The sequence below is a fragment of the Oryza brachyantha genome, chromosome 8, assembly GCF_000231095.2.
Source record: "Oryza brachyantha chromosome 8, ObraRS2, whole genome shotgun sequence".
Lineage (NCBI taxonomy): Eukaryota > Viridiplantae > Streptophyta > Magnoliopsida > Poales > Poaceae > Oryza > Oryza brachyantha.
The window spans coordinates 9,923,847-9,932,908 of NC_023170.2; the positions used below are offsets into that span (position 1 = coordinate 9,923,847).

General features: G+C 32.6%; 1 pseudogene; it reads right to left on the minus strand.

Moving 5' to 3' along the window:
* Nucleotides 1-7,426: 7,426 nt before the first annotated feature.
* LOC102720546 lies at nt 7,427-8,657 on the minus strand (annotated as a pseudogene).
* Nucleotides 8,658-9,062: the final 405 nt, after the last annotated feature.

Consider the following 9,062-nt stretch of genomic DNA (forward strand, 5'->3'; position numbering starts at 1 on the left):
ATTCATGATCTCTATCCTTTTTCTATTTTCTTGCAAGTTCAAAACAAAAACCAACCAAGTGTCCATCTTTTCCATAAAAGGAACAAGTGTACTTTTCACGAGTAGAAGTAGATGGTTTACTAATCATAGGTTTTGTTTCTTTAACGGTAGAAGGAACATCATTTATATGCATTTTGTCATGATTACTGGAAGTTAGATCATCATTTGCAATAGCGATCAAAGAGCACATATTATAAGAGCCAACTTTAAATTTATTAATTTTAGCTTTAGCCTATTCTAACTGATCAACACATGAAACATATGCCAAATTAATCTTTTCTTTTTCAGCAATTATCTTAGTGCAAGAATCACGTTCCGTTTTATTTAAAGACGTAATATTATCAATTTCAACTTTAGCAGTAGCAAGCTCATCATTTAAGACAACACAAGAATCACATGACATAGAGGCATTGCACTTAAGAGAATCAATTTCAGATGTCATGCTAGCAAGAGAAGTTTTAAGTTCATCATTCAAATCAATCAAGGATTTATTTTGAGCAGTTAAATCTTTACAACAATCTGATAAACATAAACAGTCTGTTGTTAGAAAAATCAACATGATATTCTAAACAGTCTTCTATTTCCTTTAATCTCTCCTTTTCTTTACGCACTAAAGGACATGACATCGATAAACACATATCAGTAGGCATGTTATAAAAGCTCAAGATTGATTAAGATCAAAAGAGCAAACTAGGCTCAGATGCCACTTATAGGATCATAAAGAGTTTTTCCCACCTCAAATCTAGCTATTGAGGTGATGGGATCCCACACTTATATATTAGGTCATTTGTCCTTTCACAACCAATGTGGGACTATTCAACAAAAACCATTTTTAACTGCCTGGAAAATAAGTGTTTTAGAAGTATCACATATTTTAGTTGTAGTGAAGTAATTTCGTTTAAATATTTTTGTAGAATGTTTTGAAGGTTTTTTAATGGAAAGTTTTTATACATTATTGTTTTAGTCTAGCAAAAACTTTTTACTATTTTTAACTATACGTCAAGTGGGTTATCCTTTTTCTAATGGATATTTGTTCTGACCGACATAAGATGGCTTTAGCCTTGGGAGTTCTACATGTCTCTTAACATACATACCTCTATTATGGAACTGATAATATTTTCATATTAAAAAATGTGTATTCTATTCATTCCATATTTATAAGACTACAACAAATATAGTCTTCTTTGATGAATTCCCCATGACATTCGAGCTATTCGTCATTATGTGATCTTGGTTTATGACGTTCATAGTGGGGCAGTGTGGCTTAGTGACGAAAAAAAAGATGTTTGTCGCTAATGCCAACTATAAATCGTCATAAACTAGCTCAGCGATATATTGTGACGAATATTATTTTGTCACTAGAGACCAACCAATAATCGTCATAATAATACATGTCATCATAAGTTGAAAATGAAAAAGAGAATTGTTTCGTTGTACCTGCCGGCAAGCATGGCCCAATGTACTAGAGTGTGTCCCATTGAAACAAGGTCAAGATGATCCCATAATCCAAGGTCACGTCCACAACATCACCCTAGTTATAAAATTATGATTTAAAAAATCAAAAGAAAATCTTTTATCCCTAAAATATATGCAAGAAAATTCAATTGTGGCTTTAAGTGTGTTTTCTTAAATTATTCGTGCTTTAGAAAGGATAAATAACTTTTACTTGAATATTCAAATTAAAGGGTTAATTTTGATGACAATAACCCTCTTTTAGTGTTTTAAAAAAAAGTCTAAAACGAACTGTCATGTCCTAATAAATTCATCCCTTCGTAAATCATGCTTTAATCAGAATAATATAATTTTATTAAAAAGCAAAAGCAAATTATCAAACCCTAAAAGACATGCAACTAAATCTGAAAGTGGCTATAAGGATTTTTCTAAAATTCTACGTATCATACCACAACAAGAAACTATTTAATCTATGACCAAATGTTTTCAGATATCATTATGGACAGCCCATAATATCATTACAGTTTATTGCTTTCGTCCTAAACCGACGCAAAATTCGTGACATTATAACAACTTCGTCACGATTTACAAATATAATATTTAGAACAAAAAATATGATATTTTTTGGATTAACGAATTAAATGACAATTTAATTCTAGAATTTATACTAAAGTTAAAAGAATTAACAAGCGAACTAAATATGAAAAATATTTTTTTGAGTCAATTATGGTTGGATTTATTTTTTGTAAATAACCAGAAATCTATAAAATGATAATATAAAATAATATTTATAAAATTTATATGTCACTTTCCAGAAAAGTATTAATTAATAATTTGTTTCTTTAATATTTTCTGTAGAACAAGTTTAACATGCAAAAGCAAGGATAGGTTAAAATTTATGGAAAATTTTGAACATGAAAATAGTCAAGATAAATTTCTATTAAATACTTTTTGTGCTCATCTATTTTCTAGATTTGTCTGGGAATTATTTGAGTACATGAAATATTCTTAATAAATAAAACATCATTCCAGTGTTTAAATTAAATTAAAATACTTAAAAACTCTCCCATTACTTTGGGCCATTTTCGGCCCAGCAACTCTCTGTCTCCCCACTTTAGTACTAGTCACAGCAGCCCAACTTCCCTCCCTTCTCCTTGGTTGCAGGTGAAAAGAAGTCTAATTAATGTCCCTCTCTTGTTTTCCTTTTTAGTTATTGCACTATTATATGAATAACACATAAAAATAATTATCTTATATATATCATTTTATTTTTCATATGTAATAGACCACGTATAAGTTGTCTATTATAAGTATAAAGAATTTTGGAGTTGATTTACTATTTTCTATATGTTAATTGAATTTCTACATGATTACGGAAATTAATTCAAAATTGAACTATAAGTGCATCTAATAAGATACCAAAAATTATAGAAAAATAATATTTAGGCTCATATGTTCCATTATAGCCCATGTCCTTGAGATAGATGAAAAATTAAATTGGCTTGTATGTACAATTCAATTTTCTATCCTCAAATAAACACATAATAATTACAACAATATGTATATTTGGTCAGAAAATTATGCAAAATGACAAGACACCATATTTTTGGTTCATAAGCTTGCCATAAAAAATTTAAATAGTTTTAAAAAAGTGATACTTTACATTGTTCACAAATAGATACATTTGTCTCTAGTTACAAGAAACTATATAAGAGATGTATCAATTTATGAACAATGTATGATCCGATTTCATTAAAATCATTTAAGTTTTTTATGGCAAGTTTGTGAACAAAAAATAGGGTGTCACGTTAGTTTGCATAATTTTTTGACCAAATATAGATATTACTGTAATTACTGCATGGTAATTTAGGGACATGATTTTGAATTGTCCTTATAAGACAATTTAATTTTTCATCTATCTCTAGAATTGTTGTAATTATTATGTGGAATATGAGATAGAAATTTGATTATTCCTAGTAGAAGAAAATTTAATTTCTCCTCGATTTTCAGGATATGGGTGAGAATGGAACATATGAGCCTAAATATAATTTTTGAGCAGTTTATTTTATCTTATTAGATGCATATGTATTCAATTTTAAATTAATTTCGATAACCACATAGAAATTTATTTAACATATATAAAATAGGAATCAATTCCAAAATTCTTAAACTTACGGGTATTTATTACCCATGGGTAAACGGGTATGAGGATCATAAGAACGTTTCCATACCCGCGTACCCATCGGGTGAAAGTATTTACCCAATTACTTACTCACGGGTAATATATTTAGCTTATACCTATACCCTAATAGAGTAAATACCCATCGGGTCTCGGGTCGCGGTCCCCATTGCCATCTCTAGATCTGATTCTCCGAAACGAGATCTCCGTGCTGTAGTAGTTCCGCTTCATTTTGACTCTGTTGAACAAGTGGGCTGCTCGATTCAGCGGTTGCTGAGTTAGGTGGTGATATTGCTTACTTCCTGTACTTATTTAGGTCGATTTGGGGTCACCTGTTTTTGCTATGTGTTATAGAGGAGATCACAGCTGGTTACAAAAAGGTGATTAATTGCATCACAAGAGTGATGAATGATGAGTGCTTGCTAGCCACTGTAGGTACCTATCGGATCTGCTTGCCGAGCGGCACAAGCTGAGCCCGTTCATCCCAGTGCTCCCTAATAGTGTATGGCTGCTGAATCAAGGTGCGCTCTCATGTACCCATGCCATCTGATACATCTGAATTTATGAGTGGCAGAATACTGGTTGATTGTTATTCCCAAATACTAAATGTGATTTTTTAGTGGAATGCAAAGTACAAGATTAGACTTGGAGGTACTGCTTCCAAATGGATACTACTGTTTTTAACTAGGCATCAGCGATATCATGTTATAACGTTTTCTATATTTCCCACAACATATATTTTATTATTGTATTGGTTTTCTTATTAGTATGTTTTGTGCCCAAATGCTTGTGATAATGCCTAATAAGTTTTGTATGGTCCTGTAGTTATCTTGAACTTCTATTTGCAGTGAGTTAGTCTGAGTGGTGAGAAAGTATCAACTATTTGTGGCTGCAGTGATAAGCAGTGGATCTAAAACAATCTTACCCTGCCGTTGCATGTTTTGTCCTGGTTGGTGCCTTGGTGGCATGCTAAGCTCTGTATGGGGCAAATTTCGCCAACGCAGGTTGTGCTGTAGTTGCACAAAGGCATAGGGGAAGGCAGAGAACAAGAGAGGCTAGCTATTGTTCTAACGAAATCACCTTTTTGCCCAATGAAAGCCATTTTATCTCTTCAAAATTTTCTCACATCTATCCTTCTATTTTATAATTTTGTTTTTTCCTTGCTATTTTGTTAGTCTACATAGTTGAATTTAATTAGCAGTTAGAATTTATGCCCTTCTATAATTCTATCAAATGATGGAAACTTATATTCTAATTTTCTACTGTTTCAGTCCAACAAAGGAGGAGAGCATGTAGTTGTCTACTGAACTCATGAGGTTATCCTTGTATTAGTCTTCCACTAGCACATAACTTGATCAATGGAGCAGCAATATTACTCTTGTATTTTGCTATGACGATTTAGAGATGTCTGATATCTGATTCTGAACATTTAATTTCTTCCATGCATGCTACTGACTACAATTTCATTTGACGATGATTAATTTCTTCCATGCATGCTACTGTCTTGGAACAACATGTTTGTTGTCCAGATTGGTTGTGCAACATTTGTACTGAATTTACTGTGACGTATGCAGCATGAGGACTCGAGGAACACTCGAGACGGGAAGACTGGAACTCCACGGTGGCTTTCAGCTCGATTACTTGCCATAGTAAGTATTTCTTCTTGTTATAACTTGAAAGTATATGCTCTTTACCATAGATTTTAGCTTTACTTCTCTCCCCAAGATTCTAGTGTTGGACTGTTAGTAGTAAGTGTGCAAATATCTACCATGCTCTCACATCACTAGGGTAGATTATTTGTTCTAGAGCTCACTGGTTCGAAGAATGTTCTTTGGGTTTCAAAAAGAATGATGATAAATGAGTATAATTCATAGTTTAAAATACTAAACGCTCTCTTGTGCATTTAGTCCCATTGAAAGGAATGGATATTACAGCAGACATTGTCGAATCCAAACATTTTCTTAATTACCTTTGGGCAAGCCTAACAATAAATAGCAAGTACTTCTACATATAAATTGGTACAACTATATAAGCAATTGATTGTATTGAGTTATAATTCAGAAAAAACTATAAAAGAGATTAGATTAATAGGATGATGTTTATTTGTGTTGTCAATAGACTAAACTAGTATTGAGTCACAGGCAGCCATGGTGTACTATTGTGATTTTGTCCTCTGTGTACTTGTTGATTGCAGGAGCTCAGCTCAGTAGTTACTGATGTTTTATCTTGTGCATATGCAGTGCTGCTAAGCTCACTTGGAAGATCTTGGTCACATGACATCTGATGAAATTTTGTTTGTTGTGATTGTATTTGGAATGTGGCTGGATTTGGCTGTTACTTGGGTTGTAAATTTTGTGTTGTATTTGATATTTGTCGGGTTGCGTTGGATGCTAATTGGGCTGTAACCTTTGTGTTGTATGAGTCGTTATTGTGTTTGATTGTTGGGCCTATATGGGGTTAGCCTACTTATTCTTTGATAGTAATGTAAATGAATATAATATGATCGGGCTAAAAATTGTGTGTTATAATGTTTGGGAATATATGGGCTGTTGCAATGGACTTGACCTATTTATTATTTGATATTAAAGCAAATGGATATAATAGAATTAGGCTGAAAATATGCTACATCATAGATGGGCTAGGCTAAAATCTAGTTGGGCTTGTTATTGGGCTAAGCCCATAAATAGGCTGCTCAATACATGTATTTTAATGGGCCATCAGATATTTTATGATATTTTTTAAGCTAGATAATGACGAATCTGAGCGTCACAAAGTTATGACGACAGAAGGATCATCACTAGATTAATGACGAAAAAATAAGGTTTCGTCATAGAACATCATTAGAGACGCATGATAGGTGACGAATGGATTTTCGTCACGCAAGCGTCATAGATTACGGAATGTGACGAAAAATTCAATGTTTGTGACGTAAATGAAACGTCATCTATCTTATAATTTCTCGTAGTTTGTTGGGTTTGCTTAGGTCCTGTTTAGTTCCTAAAAAATATTTTAAAAAACATCACATCGAATCTTTGGACACCTAAATGAAGCATTAAATATACATAAACATTAAAACTAATTACGCAGTTATGAGGGAAATCGTGAGACAAATCTTTTGAGCCTAATTAGGACGTGATTGGTTATAAGTGCTACAGTAACCAACATGTGCTAATGACGGATTAATTAGACTCAAAAGATTTGTCTCACGGTTTCCAGGCGGAATTTAAAATTTGTTTTGTAATTAGACTATGTTTAATACTTCAAATGTGTGTCCAAAAATTTGATGTGATGTTTTGTAATCTAAACAGGGCCTTAGATTAATCCTCGTGTCAATATATATGTTTTGTATATGTCTCCAGATTAATTAGCACACATATACATCTACACAAGATCTCTGTCCTCCGATGTGCAATGGAGCGAATACTAAGATATCTGTCCTCTTATGTGCGAATTGTTGGAGAGCCCAAAAGATTTGCTGTTAACACATTTGTTCGAGATATAAACATCTTGGATGATATAATATATGAAGATTGAACCGTATGTGTTGTACAATACATTTGAGCATATATATTTTCCACATTATAAGAAGGTATATACAATAAATTTGAACAAATAAACAAAGTAAATGTCAAGACTATATAAAACCACGAGCAAGTGTAGAGCTATTAACAATAATCTTTTCTATATGTACCACCTATATACATATGTACAATGTAATCAAGATAAAGAGTGTTGAACAGTGAATTAGTGTTGACATCATTCCTGTTCATGGCTTATGTTACCAATTTGGACATTCCACTGCCTGATGAGAAATTATAAACAAGCATTTGTCAGTTATATCCCAGAAGAAGCAGAAGAAAAAATGTGTCTTTCTCAATCCTAACGTGCATGCACCGTAACAGGCCTTTTAACAAAAAAAAAAAAGTGAAACAGAATGTTTCGTGATATTTATGCTGTAGCTGCTGGTGTATATTCTAATTGATTTCAAAAAATTCCATATATATTTCTATTTGCCCATACGTGAGGCCGTGAGCACCTTGACCATTAAACGGCTCCTACTTGTTGTAATTACGGGAACAAGATGTGCCCACACCTTCAAATCTCGCATGTGTGGGCAAGTTAAAAGGTCTACATACTATTTTTCACTAACATACAAGACCTAACTCCGAAATAGATTTTTTTTAAGGTACCCTAAAATAATTAGGAGCCGTCTATTACTTTAAATCTAACGGATCTAATTTCGTCATACTACGCTACTAGTATGCATAGTAAAATTTATCTAAGGGTAAATTAAAATTAAAATATATAACTCTACGAAAAATTATGTCATATATTATTTTAAAATCAAATATCTTATAAAGTTTAGAATAAAATATTTAATATACTTACAAAACTACCATTTAGATATAAATTATACTACATTAGTACCACTACAAGTAAAAGGTACCGTAACATTTCCCAGGAAATACATACCATCGGTATTATATTTGAATTCAACTCTTCATTATATTTCAGAATAGATCATGTAGTTTGGTAATTGTTTTTTTATCGTAATGAGCAAATCATTTCATTTGGGTATTTTTAGGAGCAATAATTTGGATGAAGCAACAATTATATACATGTTTTGATTAAGGCGAGCAGTCAAACATAGATCCAATTAAAAGTCTAATAACGTTAAATTAAAAAAAATCGAAGGAAGTAGTACTTGCAAGCTTTTTCATCTGGTGATTTGTTTCCTCCTGCCGTTTGGATGATCCGGAGCCACCCTGGGGAGGCACAGAGCTACTAAGTCCTGCATAAATAATAATGAATTAACATTACCCGAACAGCATAGATATATGCTCATAAGTTTGGGAGATCGATCATACCCTTAGAATTTCCCATTCTTCGCAATTAATCAGGATCTTGTTGCGAATATTTCAACTGATCAAATCTGCTACTCTGGTGCTTCGGTGAGCTTTGCTACTATATATCTAGCTTGCTATATTGCCTTGTTTTCTGGCAAACAAATTTGCGTAACTAAGCGTTGTTTATATAGACTAGCCTTTGTCCTAAGGTAATTTCGATCGATATGATGGGAAACTACAAAGCAGTATCTAGCCTTGTAATTAAGCTGCAAATTAAAGCTTACTTGTATCTATTAACTCCAGTTTAATTACAGCCCAGGTATATTTTAGTTTTATCACAGATACATGTTTAAGAAAACCGACATATATGCATAAGTTGTGCTATCGTCGTTCAAAGCAGGTTTTTTCCCATCGAGTTGATGAAACCTAGGAAATTTTGACATAACTTCATTCTAATGTTTAAACGTTGATCTGGTCATGTTGAAGCAAATACCGTGAACATTTCTCATGGCATTCTTCATACTATTGTGAACAAACCATCCACG